The 12,400-nt window shown below is 50.1% G+C and overlaps 1 long non-coding RNA gene across 4 annotated transcripts; it reads right to left on the reverse strand.

Annotated features, from left to right (window-relative positions):
- Positions 1–327: 327 nt before the first annotated feature.
- LOC125156726 (uncharacterized) lies at positions 328–12,052 on the reverse strand. Of its 4 annotated transcripts, XR_007148745.1 has the most exons (5): positions 11,824–12,052; positions 11,441–11,517; positions 7,680–9,756; positions 5,028–5,253; positions 328–4,122 (listed from the first exon to the last, which is right to left on the reverse strand). It is a non-coding gene; the product is annotated as an uncharacterized LOC125156726 (long non-coding RNA). The 4 variants fall into 4 exon arrangements; XR_007148746.1 differs by having other exon boundaries at positions 7,680–7,777; positions 11,441–12,052; XR_007148743.1 differs by having other exon boundaries at positions 11,441–12,052.
- Between the last annotated feature and the right edge of the window lie 348 nt (positions 12,053–12,400).

The raw sequence follows: 12,400 nt of genomic DNA on the forward strand, positions 1-12,400 counted from the left end.
GTGAGTGTCTTGAAATTCCTTGAAAGACGGCCATGGTTGTGGAGTCACAGGGCAAAACTTGTCTCACCTGCTAGAACTTAGGAGGCTGGAGAAAAATCTGGTTGTTCTAAGGGGGAGGCAATACACTTGCCTCTGCTACTAACTTATTACCTACGTGTGAGGCTGTGCTGGGTCTGCAGGCCTCAGGCCAGGTCCCGGCTCAGCCAGAGCTTGCTGGCAGTTCCACGCTCAGTTTCAGGGGCCTGGCTTAAGAAGGTCCTTGGCTAACCAGATGGTGTGCCGCCAGCCAGAACATGGGGTGTCCAGAGACTATGGGGAAACGCCGGAGAAAGAACACAGTAGCAATAAGTACCTTCGTTTAGGGCTTTCACAGACAAGTTTCCATTTGGTTTATTTTCTCTGCCAACCTGAGGAATGTACACGCATTTGAAAGAGGTTCTAGAGACCGTAGACCAGAGAGATGGACGTTGGTGCCCAGGAACATTCTTTTTTTTTTTTTTTAATTCCCCAGGAACATTCTTACGTGGGTGATTTAACAGATGGCTTGGAACCTTGGAAAAGGAAGTGGCAATTACAGAGGGCCACATGGCCTCACCCTCGCTTCCTTTCTGTCGCATGACCCATAACTGACAATAAGAGCTAAAACATATAGAGCGCTTCCTGTGTGCCTGGCTGGATGCTGTGTTTCAATGCATTTAAGCTTCTCAAAAACCATGTAGCGGATGCTATTATTATCTCAATGTCCAGATGAGGAAACTAAGCCTTAGAGAGAGAAGAACCTTTTTTCTGTTGGTGGCTGTTCCTCATTTTCCCCCTAGCCCTCCAAAAGGCCGTCTCATTCCCACTCTTCGGGACTCACTCGGATGCTCCCTGCCCGCTCGTCACTCAAAGTAGTCCACCCCAACTTCAGGTCCACTGTCACACTCCCCCCGTTCATGGCCTTCGGAGGACATATTAGAGACTTGTTTACTTACTGATGGGCTTTTTTCTTTTCAGTCTCTACCATTCCCTCAGATATAAGCTTGTGAGGCAGAGACCCCATCCCTCCCGATTGCCCTATGGTAATGTCGAGCAGGGTGGCTGGAATATAATAGGTACTCACTAAAAATTTGAATGAGTGGATGAGTATGATTCGTCAAGGGGATTTGGACATGAGTTTGTCTCATGCCAGGGACCAAGTTTTCAGCCCCTGCTCACGTGTTTACTCACTCATCCCTTCAATAGCGTTCATTAAATTATCAACAGGTGCCAGGTACTGAGGTAGGTGCTGGAGAATCAAGAGAGTAAGACAAGTCTCTGTCCTTGAAAATCTCATGTAAGAAGGGTGATGGTGATAGTTTGGAGGGGTGAGGAAGTGGGTTTATAAAAAAGCACAAATAAAAATGTAATTTGATATGTCTTATAATAGAGTTAAGTACAAAATGACACAGCAAGAAAGAGAGGAGACCACCTAAATGCCCCTGCCAAACTTGGAAGACTTCTACAGGGCAGGTGACTTTGAGCCTGAACTTGAAAGAGGACTCCGGGGGTGTCTGGATGGCTCCGAAGATTTTGGCTCGGGTCGTGATCGTACAATTCGTGAGTTGGAGCCCCGTGTCGGGCTCTGCACTGACGGTGTGGAGCCTGCTTGGGATTCTCCGTCTCCCCCTCTCTCTCTGCCCCTCCTGCACTCTCTCTCAAAATAAATAAGTAAACTTTAAAAAAAAAACAAAAAAAGAAAGAAAGAGGATTTCGGACTATTGGGGAGGAAAGCGCACGTGCAGAGGCAAAAAGGAGAGAACTCATGGATCTATCTGGGGAGCGGAACGGAACTTGTCCCCTACCCTACACTGTCGAGTCCTATTTTGCCCATGTGCCCAGCTGTTGGGAGGGTCACTGACCAATTGACCCCTTGGTGAAGCCATCAAGAGGACAAGTGCACCTGATGTGGGGGTGGGGGGTGGGAGGGCACCAGGAGGTACATCTGAGTGGTCTCAAAGGTGCCCTCTGACTCTTAAGAGTAACACGACCCCAAGGCCTGTCTCTCAGAGGAAGGCACCAAAAGGCAGAGCCAGAAACAGCCACATTCCTGCCCCTAATATGGGGGATTTCCTAACAAAAGGGCTAACTATAACCGCTGTGTAGTTTTCAAAACCTCTTCTCAAACATGATCTCATTTGATCCTCCAACAGCCTGCTAGATCTGTTCTGAAGTTCAGTAACACCATTTATTATTTATTGGATCAACAGCTATGGAGCACCAGGGCCCAGCCTGACCGGGGCAATGCAAGTGGGAACCGCACAGCTTCTGGCTCCAAAGCGGCCACATGCAAAGAGACACGACAGCACAGAGTAAAAGGTGTGACCCCACCCAGCATGGAGGGAAGAGAGTTAGCCGAGGGCCCGCAAGAGCAGAGAATACTGAGTCAGCCAGTCCTGGGCCCAAATTCTCGCCCTGCACCCACTTGCTTGTAAGACCTTGGGCAATGAAATAAGATCATTAAAAAGAAATTAAATGAAATAATACATGTGTACCCGTTAGGTTATAGTCTAGCCACTAAAACAATGACTCTTATGTAAACAATCGCTTTAACAAGATGGAAATTGATTTCTCTTTCACATCAACATCCAGCCAGAGACTGTGGCTCTGCTCCAGGAAGTCACCTGTCCCAGGCTCTTTCCACCTGGTTACTCTGCCAGTTGTAGGGGTTGACCTCATGTACCTGGTCCAATACGGCTCCTCACCACAAGTGATGCTGTGTTTCGATGCAGTTTGAGACGGAGCTAAAATGGGGTCGCCAAGACCTGGTCCTTTCGGTGTGGCTTCTCCCCTCTCCTCTAGATGAGGGCTGTGCTCTCCTATCTGGGTGGTAGGGGGGTTTGGGTGGCTCCAGACTTCATGGGCTGAGAGCTTTATGTCCACTGTGCCCCTTCTAGGAGCTGAATGTAAATCTTGGACCTGACTCTCAGCAACCCGCACCAATCCTATTGGCCAAGGGTGTGGGAGAAGTTGATGAGCCAAGGCGAATTAGGACCCCCTCACAATGGCATGGCTGAGAATGGGGGAGAGATGAGCCCACACACAAAACGCACCTTACCGCTTTACCAGGAGAAGGATGGATGGATGCAAGGTGGTGGGGAAAAAAAAAATCCCTCACTCCTTCCTTCAATCAGTTATATGTACTTCTAGGGTATATAATCCATAGCAGTGGTCTTTGAACTCTACCCCAAAGGCCACAGTTTTGATTATGCCCCTAACAGGTGCATTTATTTTTTGTAAGTATACACCCGTGCGGGTGGCACCCCACTGTCCATGCTTCCTTCAATAGCATTCCCCGATAGGCACGTTTAGCATTCCCTAAGAGATGACGTTTCGTAGGATCCTTTGCAGCTCGCAAAGTCATGTGACAAAATGCTAGGTAAATGCTAAATGCGGACAGTACAGTTTCCAGGAAGTGTCCTCACAGGAGGCACATGTGATTCTTCCTTTCTTTCTCCTTGCCGCCTAGAACGTGAACAGGACGGCTTGGCCATGAGCAACAGCCTTGGATAGTGAAGTGGCAGCTGCCTGTTGAGAATGTTGGAGCAACCAGGAAAGACAGCTCACCAGCCGAGCGGCCTGCCTCCGGAGTCCATTTACATGAGGGGCAAATTAACTTGTTTCCTGCTGAAGCTCCTGTCATTTTGGCTATGCTCTTCTTTCTTAATCTCAGCCCAAACTGAGCCTACTGGACACAGTTATGTACGTTATGATACATGTACCAAAGCAGATTCAAAACAAAAAAAAGTTCTGCATTTTGTACCCCATTGGATAGAGTCTCACACCCCTTTGGGCTGCATCCCTGCCCCCTTACTTTTGGTCTCCTCGGTCTTTGCCCTGCGGTGCTTCGTAAGGTTAGTGACGTGCAGGAAGCTGTCTGCTTCTTCTCCCGGAATACACTTTGCTCTTTGAGGCAGGGGTCCCGAAGCGAGTCCTCGGAACCAACCTAGCACAGTTGGGCCAGCATCCCTCCCAGGCCTTGCCTTTTGCTGCCTGCCGACTCTTCCGGGTCTGTTTCCATCATCTAGACTTTGGTTTTGCCTCGGGGAAAGAAAGCACGCCAGCCAGTCTGGTGGAATTGACAAGATGCGATGTAACCTGAACCTAAAGAAGTAGGCAACTGTGACCGTCAGGGAAAGAAAGACGTGCGCTCGCAGCCCGTGCTGTTGCTAAGGTGCACCCACTCACTGACCAACTTCTCAGAGCACGGGCTCGCGCTAACTTGCTAACGTGGCCTGGTTCTGTGGGGAAGGAGGGGGTGGGGGGAGGAGGCAGAGAGCTTTGTTTTTGGAGAGCTTCCTCCAGGCCCCAGACCTCCTCTGCCCCGGAAGGCAATGGCCAGGCGCCAGGACTGCTCCGCCACGGCAGAGACTGGCGGAATATACCCACTTCCATGACTCCAAGTCTGAGGCTCTGCGGACCCCCTTCACGGCCGTGGCTGGGAAAGCAGACCCTGCCTGGTGTGTGGACGATCCGGGTGAGTCCATGCTCCCTGCCACCACCCCCTGGAGGCATCGCTGTCCTGATTGTATCACGGCTTCGAAATTCCCTGACTCATGCCATCCTCAGATTTTTTTAAAAAGAGCTTATTCAAGGGGTGTAGGCTGCATGCTCCACCCGTTCCCACTCAACACAGCTATTTAATTACAGCACCCGTGTGTGTGTGTGTGTGTGTGTGTGAGTGAGGAGTCAGGGAAAGGAGGCGTTGGGGAGGGGCAGAGGGGCTCCTGGACCAGAAGGAGAAGCCCTTGAAGGCGGCTTGTGCTGATCCCATTATGAAAGGGAAATACTGCTGCTCAAAGAAAGGCTGGCCCTTCACCCCAGAGCTGGGCAGGTCAGAAATGAGGAAGACTTCTGGGGCCGTGCGGGTCGGCTAAGAAAAAGCCACCGATGTGGGGGAGGGATGCTTCCCCCCCCCCCCCCCCCCCCGCTCGTCGGCTCCCACTGTTCTCCTACACCGCTAGGTAGCCAGGCTGCCACGTGACTTGCTAGTAACCATGGCAACGAACCCGGTTCCTCCGTGGAGCGTGTGGAGAGAAATCCCACAGAAAGATGATGGGGGTGCGGGACGTCGTGTGGTACCCAAGGGCAGGGGAAGCCAGCTCCGTCGCGGCCGGGGCAACTGTTGTCGTCGTTGTCGTGGAGGAAATAGCAGGGGCTTGTTCTCTTCTGAGCTCCAGACGCTGGCCGTTTTCTCCTTCTGACACTTGCCTCCCTGATCTTGGAACGCGGTTTCTGGAGATGAAAGACAAAAATAGCTCTCTCTGAAGGAGAGGATGCTAATGCACGCCGTGCTTTCAGACATGGGCTTCTCGCTGTCAGGCGTCCACCTCCAGTACGCGGAGCCTTGGGCCAGGTTCCTCTCGCTGTCCCTGACCACAGCGACAACCCCAGGGAAGCCGACACGCTGCCGGCAGCCAGAAGCCCCGAGAGGCGGTCTGGGGCCTGGAAGACCGCAGGGCGGTGCGCGGAGGACAGGCCAACCCGACCGACCGCGGGCCCTCGCCACTCCCCTGCTCGCAGGAAGTGGCTCACATATTCCTTGTTGCCGACAAGGACATAATGACAGTTTGGGGAAACACATATTGTTAAGCGATCCGGCCTCCCACAGCCAACGTGGGAGCGCAGGGCGGCCCCTTCTGGGGGGCGAAGACCTGCTTCCGCGGAGGCCGGCTGGCAGGTGCTGCCTCCTCAGTGGGATGCCCCTGACTCAGCCAGTTACTGTCTGTGTGACCTTGAACAAGTCACTTAGTCTCCTTGGGAGCTAGTTGCTCTCTCCATCTTTAAAAGAGGCACGGTAATATTTGCGTGGCCAGGCCCACTGGGTTTGTGTAACAGTCATGCTTGAAAATTCCCTACCAGATATCATCATCCTTTTCCTTAGTTGTAGAAGTATTCATTCTTAAAGGGTTCTGAAAGTTGTAATGAGTCAGCAATTAGGTCGAAAGTTACGGTAGTGCAAAGCTGCAGAAATGACCGTGATGGGGTTTGTAGATAACATTTAATGAGTGCAAAGCAAATTGCCTGTTGCATTTAAATCCTAACAACACCCCTACTGGTATGACGGTTTCCGTTTCACAAATGAGGCCCAAATTCACATAGCTGGTGGTAGAGTCAGGATTCAAGTCCTGGGGAGTCTGATTCCCAAGCCAGGATCTTAACTGCCGCAGGGGCCTGTGCTGGGGTGGGTCCACTGATGCATTCTCCATGCTCCTGGAGTTGAGTTACCAGGTGGTTTCCTAGGGGTTCACAGAACAGCATGGGGGCGGTGTGTGTATGTATGTGGGTGTGTTCACAAAGCAGCCTGGGTGTGTGTGTGCATGTGTATATTCATAGAATAGCATGGGGGGTGTGTGTGTGTGTGTGTGTGTGTGTGCGCGCGCATGTTCACAGAGCAGCATGGGGTGTGTGTGTGTGTGTGTGTGTGTGGTATGTGTATGTGTTTATAAAGACTGGACTGCCTTCCTTCCTCATCTGGGAGTTCCCCATTTGTCCCATGCTGACATGACTATCTCTTAGGGTCCTCGCGGAAGCTTCCAGAACAGCCCAGAGTGCTGCCGTCTGCCCTAGTCTCAATGGAAGCACAATTAGTGGGCATGGGAGGCCAGACAAATGGAGTCACATGCCCCTCAGAGACAGAGGAGCAGAGTGGGCAGGTTAAAAGCTAGACAGCAGGGGTTGCCTCACCTAGTGCTGGCTAACTTAGTTACAATGGTCACTCCTGACTCTTCTCATCCTACCCGGGGCCTGGAAAGCCCACCCCTCCGACCGTCCGGGGTGCATTTGGCACCGGGGATCACGCCCCTCTCCCCCACCACCACCCACCCTGCAGGCAGAAGCAGAGGCCAGGGTATTTATGGTCCTGGCTCCCTCCCTCCTGGGATGCTGTGGGTTGGCTGCTCCTCTTATTTTGGGGGGTGATAAGGACTCTGCCGCCGCCAGCCCTGGGGTACTTACCCTATTCCCTGCCGACTCCTTAAACCCTGCTCACCCTTTTACAAAATTCCTTTCATTAAACTCTTCTCAGTTCCCCGGCTTGCGAACACTAACCGGTCCCTTCTGGGAGCCTGCCTGATACAGCGGGAGGAGGGTACCTCCCACCCACAACTGTTAGGGGTATTAAATGGGCCAGTACGCGTCAGTGAGCCAGCATGTGCTCCAAGCCAGTCAGCAGGTGAAGGGGTGTCAGTGCCCCTCCCCAGGGCACTTGCAGTCACCCTGCCCAGGGCTACAGCGTGGCTCGCAAAAGCCCGGACTGTGGCGCGGGCCTGGGTGGGGTGACTCTTCTTCCCCAAGCCTTGGCTGGTTTGCAACAGGAAACCGTGCCTACTAAAGAAATTGAAGATGGTGGGGTTTTTTTGTTTTTTTTTAAATGGGAAAAGGAAACAAAACATTAAGTTCATTGAAGGCACAAATGCAGGGTCAGATAAGCACAGATATTGATTACTCATTTATCCTAAAAATATTGATTGAGCACCTGCCACCTGCAGAAGATTTAGCAATTAATAATATAGGCCTGGCCTCATTTTCTCATACAGCTTACACTCCAGTAGAGGAAACGCACTGTTAAGCAGAGGGCACCAAGCATTCTTTTCTCTTCTACTGGTGAGGGAAAAGGGGCTTTGGGCGGTGAGGAAAGTGACTTTTAATTGAGTACTTACCACGTGCCAGGCACCATGCAAGGCGTTCCATTTATATCATCTCACTTAATCGCACAACACGGGAGAGGTCGACCTATCTCCTTTTTGCAGTGAGGAAGCTGCAACCCAGAAGATGTTACATGATTTACCAAAGTCAGTGACCATTCAAAAAAAACCAAAAACAAACCCCACCGTTTATTAAGCACCTACTGTATGTATGCCTTGTCTTATCCCTGCTTTTCAAGAATGTGTAGATAGTAGGAGAGATAGGCACCTGAACAGATACTCCTCAAACAGTGGGTTGTGTGTGGTGATCATAGAGATATGCTCAGGGCATTATGGAAGCGCTCAGGAGGGATCCTCAACACCTCGTGAAATGTCAGGAAAGGCTTAGGGAGGGCAGCCTTGAGGACGTGAAGCCTCATTCGATTTTTAAAGGTAAACTGGTAACGGCCAGGTGGGGGTACAGTGGTAGGGGGAGAAGAAAGCCACGCAGGAAGAGGGAGTGCCAGAAGCAAAAACAGACAGACAGACAAACAGACAAAAACCAGGTTGCAGCGAAGGGGTTGTGGGTAGGGGCCAGGTCCCCGCAGAATTTTATTTGGTAACAAGAAATGTGGGCTGCCAGTCCCATAGCTCACCCTCTAGGTTAAGGAGCTCAAACAGGGGAGTCACGTGGCTAGCTCTGGATTTAGATAGATCACTCTGGCTATCACGTGGAGGACAATCTTGAGGTGGACAAGAGAGGGAGCAGAGACTTTTTAGGAGGCCACCAGTAGTCATCAAGCCAAGAGATCATAAGACTCCAAAGGAGGCCAGAGGTCCAAGGGATGGAGAAGGCCATCATTTGGAGAACTACTTTAAAAATCTCAGAATGTAATGACTGACTGGCGTTGAGATACCTGAGTTGGGGGAAGGGGGGAGAGAGAGAGTGAGGGAGAGGGGGAGGGAGAGACAGAGAGAGACAGAGAGAGAGACTCCCTTCTGGTCCAGAAGAAAAACAAACTTGGAAGGCTTGGTGGCTGCTGTCTTGTCTGAGACCTTTTGCGTCTCTCATTCCACTTTATTTTGATTACAGACCCCAAGGAGTGGGGCCATGATCTGAGCTGGGTGTGTCAAATTTGCTCTCGGGAACTTGAATCTGGGCAGTGGCCTTGTTCAGGCTACCAGACGCCAGGCTGTCCAGTGATTCCCTTGATTCTAGGAACCATCTTGCAATCCTTCCAATTAGTCTCTTCCGTGCACTGGCAAGTCAGGGTCAGTCCCTGTTGCTTGCAGCCAAAGAGCCCTGATGGGGAGATGAATTCAGCCCTGGACCTGGCGGATCTCAGGCCCACGCGACACCCATGTGAGGACCAGCACCTCCAGGAAATAGAAGTCAGAGGAGAAACGTCTGGGCTGGAGTTATCGGCATGTAGATCATGGAAATCATGGCTGACACTAAGAAAGAATCAGTGGCGAGAGGGTGTGAGGGAGAGAACACCGGTGGGCGGAGGGCGACGTCCCGGACAACAAGCAAAGGCTGCGAGGAGGAAGAAACAAGAACTTGAATGTTCAGAGAGAGACCAGGAGAACTAGGAGAGGCTTGATTTCATAGAAACCAAGGGAAGAAAAGTTTGAAGAATGAACAGTTGAGGATTTCACGTACAGCCAAGGGGCCAAGGGCACTGGCCTTTGAACTTGACAAGAAGTTTGTTGATGACTCATAGGGTAGGATCCCTAGAGGGAGAGGTGGGAGGAATAAGCCAGGCTGCCTGCGGAGAAGTGTGGAAGAGGAGGTCAATGGCTCTGGGAGTCTTATGGGAGGTTAGTTATGAGAAAGGAGAGGGTGGTGGGTGGGGGCAAGGTCACAGCAGGGTTTATGTCAGTGGCTCCGGTGCTCCTTTGAGTCAAAACCTGCTCCCCTGTGCCTGAGAGAATGGGGCTTTGGCTGGCGGAAGTGATCCCAGCAGAGCATTCTTTGCAGGGGTGGTTTTGCCTGAGGGTCTGTGCATCCCTGGGGCAGAAGAGCATTTGGAAAACTGACAAAGTCCATAGCTGGTAGGTATCTTGTGCCGACTTCCTGCCTGACTTTGTTCTGAGACGGCCAAAACAGCAACTAAAGGAAGAAAGAGAGGCAAAAAAAGAGGAAACTCTGTTGGCTCTTTTGGATTCCATCTAAAAATCTCCCTGCCCACCGCCCCCAAATTTAGGGGGTGAGGAGAATGCTCAAACCATGTCTGAGAAATTAGTATTAGAATGACACTAACTACCCTCGTGTTAGTTGATGAGTGTGTTCCTACAAGGAAGGCCTGGCTTGGCAGCTGCACTGTGCTAATGCTTCACATAGACTTTTTCTTTAGATATTTACTGGCAAAGGATGGCAATAGAATTGAGCCGATGACAAGATTTTTTTTTTTTTTCAAAAATCATTTAAAAGAATTCTTGAAATTATAAAATTTGTATACGGTCATCGAAGAAGGTCTGGAAAATCCGCAAAGACCTAAAATAGCCAGGAGTCACACCATAATAATACCTTCTTGGCCTATTTTCTTCTAATCTTTTATTTCTAGTAGCGGTCCAATATTGATAGCTGTTATGATGGCCGAGCCACTAATGTCCGTTGCAAGGCTGATCTCAGGAGCGACTGTAGGACAGAGAGCAGGACCCTATCTATAGTGTGTGAGGGGACGAGGGAAAGATAAAAAATGCAGGGGGAAAAAACCCATCGGCTGGTCAGATGTCTGTCATAGCACAGGTGTGCCTTGTGGTAAGAAACCTAATGCCCTACTGCGCATTTCCATGTCGGGGTATCACTCTTATTTTAGTTGTGATGGCAGGTTGGGTTATTGGTCCCTAGTCTTTGTTCCTCCCATCATGTGACCCTTCCAGCACCAGAAGAGTTGACTGATAGTTCCGTGCCCCATTGTCTTTGGACTTAGCCACATGACTTGCTTTGGCTAATAGAAATTAGCGGAAGTGATGTGAGCAGGGGTTTTAAATATGCCTTCATGGCTTGGCTTAGTCTCTTGCATTTCTGCCACCTGTCACAAGATGAAGTTGCCTGGATAGCCTCTCGGAATGAGGAGACACTTGGAACAGACCTGAATACAACTGGCAGCTTGGAGCCACACTTCGCTAGTTTCATTCACCCAGGAGAGTCATAGCCCCCTGCACGCCCATAAGCAATAAGTAAATGCCTATTGTTGTAATGCACTGAGATTATGGCATTGTTTGTTACACAGCATTTTAGTAGCAGACATCTGAAGGAAGCAACTACTATAATTGCTTGGATGTGAAGCTTCAGTAATATCTGACATCTGCATTTCCTTTATCCCCATAGTTATTTCTTGTCAAGTCCTCTTTAGCTCCTTTGAATTCTCTTCCATATCTCTTCCCTGACTCCCTTTCCACTGCCATCATCCTTTAACACTTCCTACCTGGGTTCCTGCAATGGCTTCCTTAATGAACTTATTTCTTCCCCATCCAGGAGTGCAAGACTCAACTGCCTTACAAAACCCCCCGCACCACAGGAAACCTCTGCTCAAAAGGCTGAGAAGGCTTCTCTTTATTTCAAAGTAGAAGCAGCCAGGCAACTCAGAGCTAAGTTTTAATAACCAGCCTCAACCTGGCGTTCTGATACAATTCTCTCCTCTGCTTTCCATAGCTCTCTTTTACAGCTGACCCTTGAACAATGGGGGGTCAGGTGTGCTGATCGCCCTGTGCAGTCAAAAATCCGTGTATAACTTTTGATCCCCTAAAAACGTAACTACTAATAGCCTATTGTTGGCCAGAAGGCTTACCTGTGATAGAAACCGTCGACTGGCACCTATTTTCTATGTCACGTGTATTGTAAACCGTATTCTTACAATAAAGTAACCTTGAGAAAGGAAAATGTTATTAAGAAAATCATAAGGAAGAGAAAGCACATTTACAGTACTGCCCTGTATTTATTGAAAAACATCCACAGGCAAGGGGACCTGTGTAGTTCAAACCCCTGTTGTTCCAGGTCAACTGTGATTTAGCCTCCTCATCCATTATTTAATGCAAAATAACAATAATAATAACGCTTACCCAACAGTTGTTGAATTGCTCACTATGATATCACTTAAGTGTTTTTCCTGTTGTACAGGTTAAGAGTAGATTCAACCAAGAGTAATCAAGGTCCCCCAAAATAGTGGCTTACCTAAGATAGTTGTTTCTCTCTCCTGTAAAAGTACAGAAGTAGGTGGCCAACGACTGGTCTAGTGGCTCTGTTCATGATCTCTTCAGGGACACAGGCTCCATCCAGCTCACAGCTCCATTATCCTTAAGAGTATTGGCCTCAGCGGGGCGCCTGGGTGGTGCAGTCGGTTAAGCGTCCGACTTCAGCCAGGTCACCATCTCGCGGTCCATGAGTTCGAGCCCCGCCTCGGGCTCTGGGCTGATGGCTCAGAGCCTGGAGCCTGTTTCCGATTCTGTGTCTCCCTCTCTCTCTGCCCCTCCCCCGTTCATGCTCTGTCTCTCTCTGTCCCAAAAATAAATAAAACCGTTGGAAAAAAAAAAAAAAAAAAGACTATTGGCCTCAGGGGTGCCTGGGGGGGCTCAGTCAGTTGAACGTTCGACTCCTGACTTCAGCTCAAGTCTTGCTCTCATGGCTCGTGAGTTTGAGCCCCGTGTCAGGCTCTGTGCTCACAGCGCAGAGCCTGCTTGGGATTCTCTCTCTCTCTTCGCTCTCTCTACCCTTCCCCCACTGACACTCTCTCAAAATAAATACATAAACT

This window comes from Prionailurus viverrinus, chromosome F2 (genome assembly GCF_022837055.1).
Source record: "Prionailurus viverrinus isolate Anna chromosome F2, UM_Priviv_1.0, whole genome shotgun sequence".
In the NCBI taxonomy this organism is placed as follows: domain Eukaryota; kingdom Metazoa; phylum Chordata; class Mammalia; order Carnivora; family Felidae; genus Prionailurus; species Prionailurus viverrinus.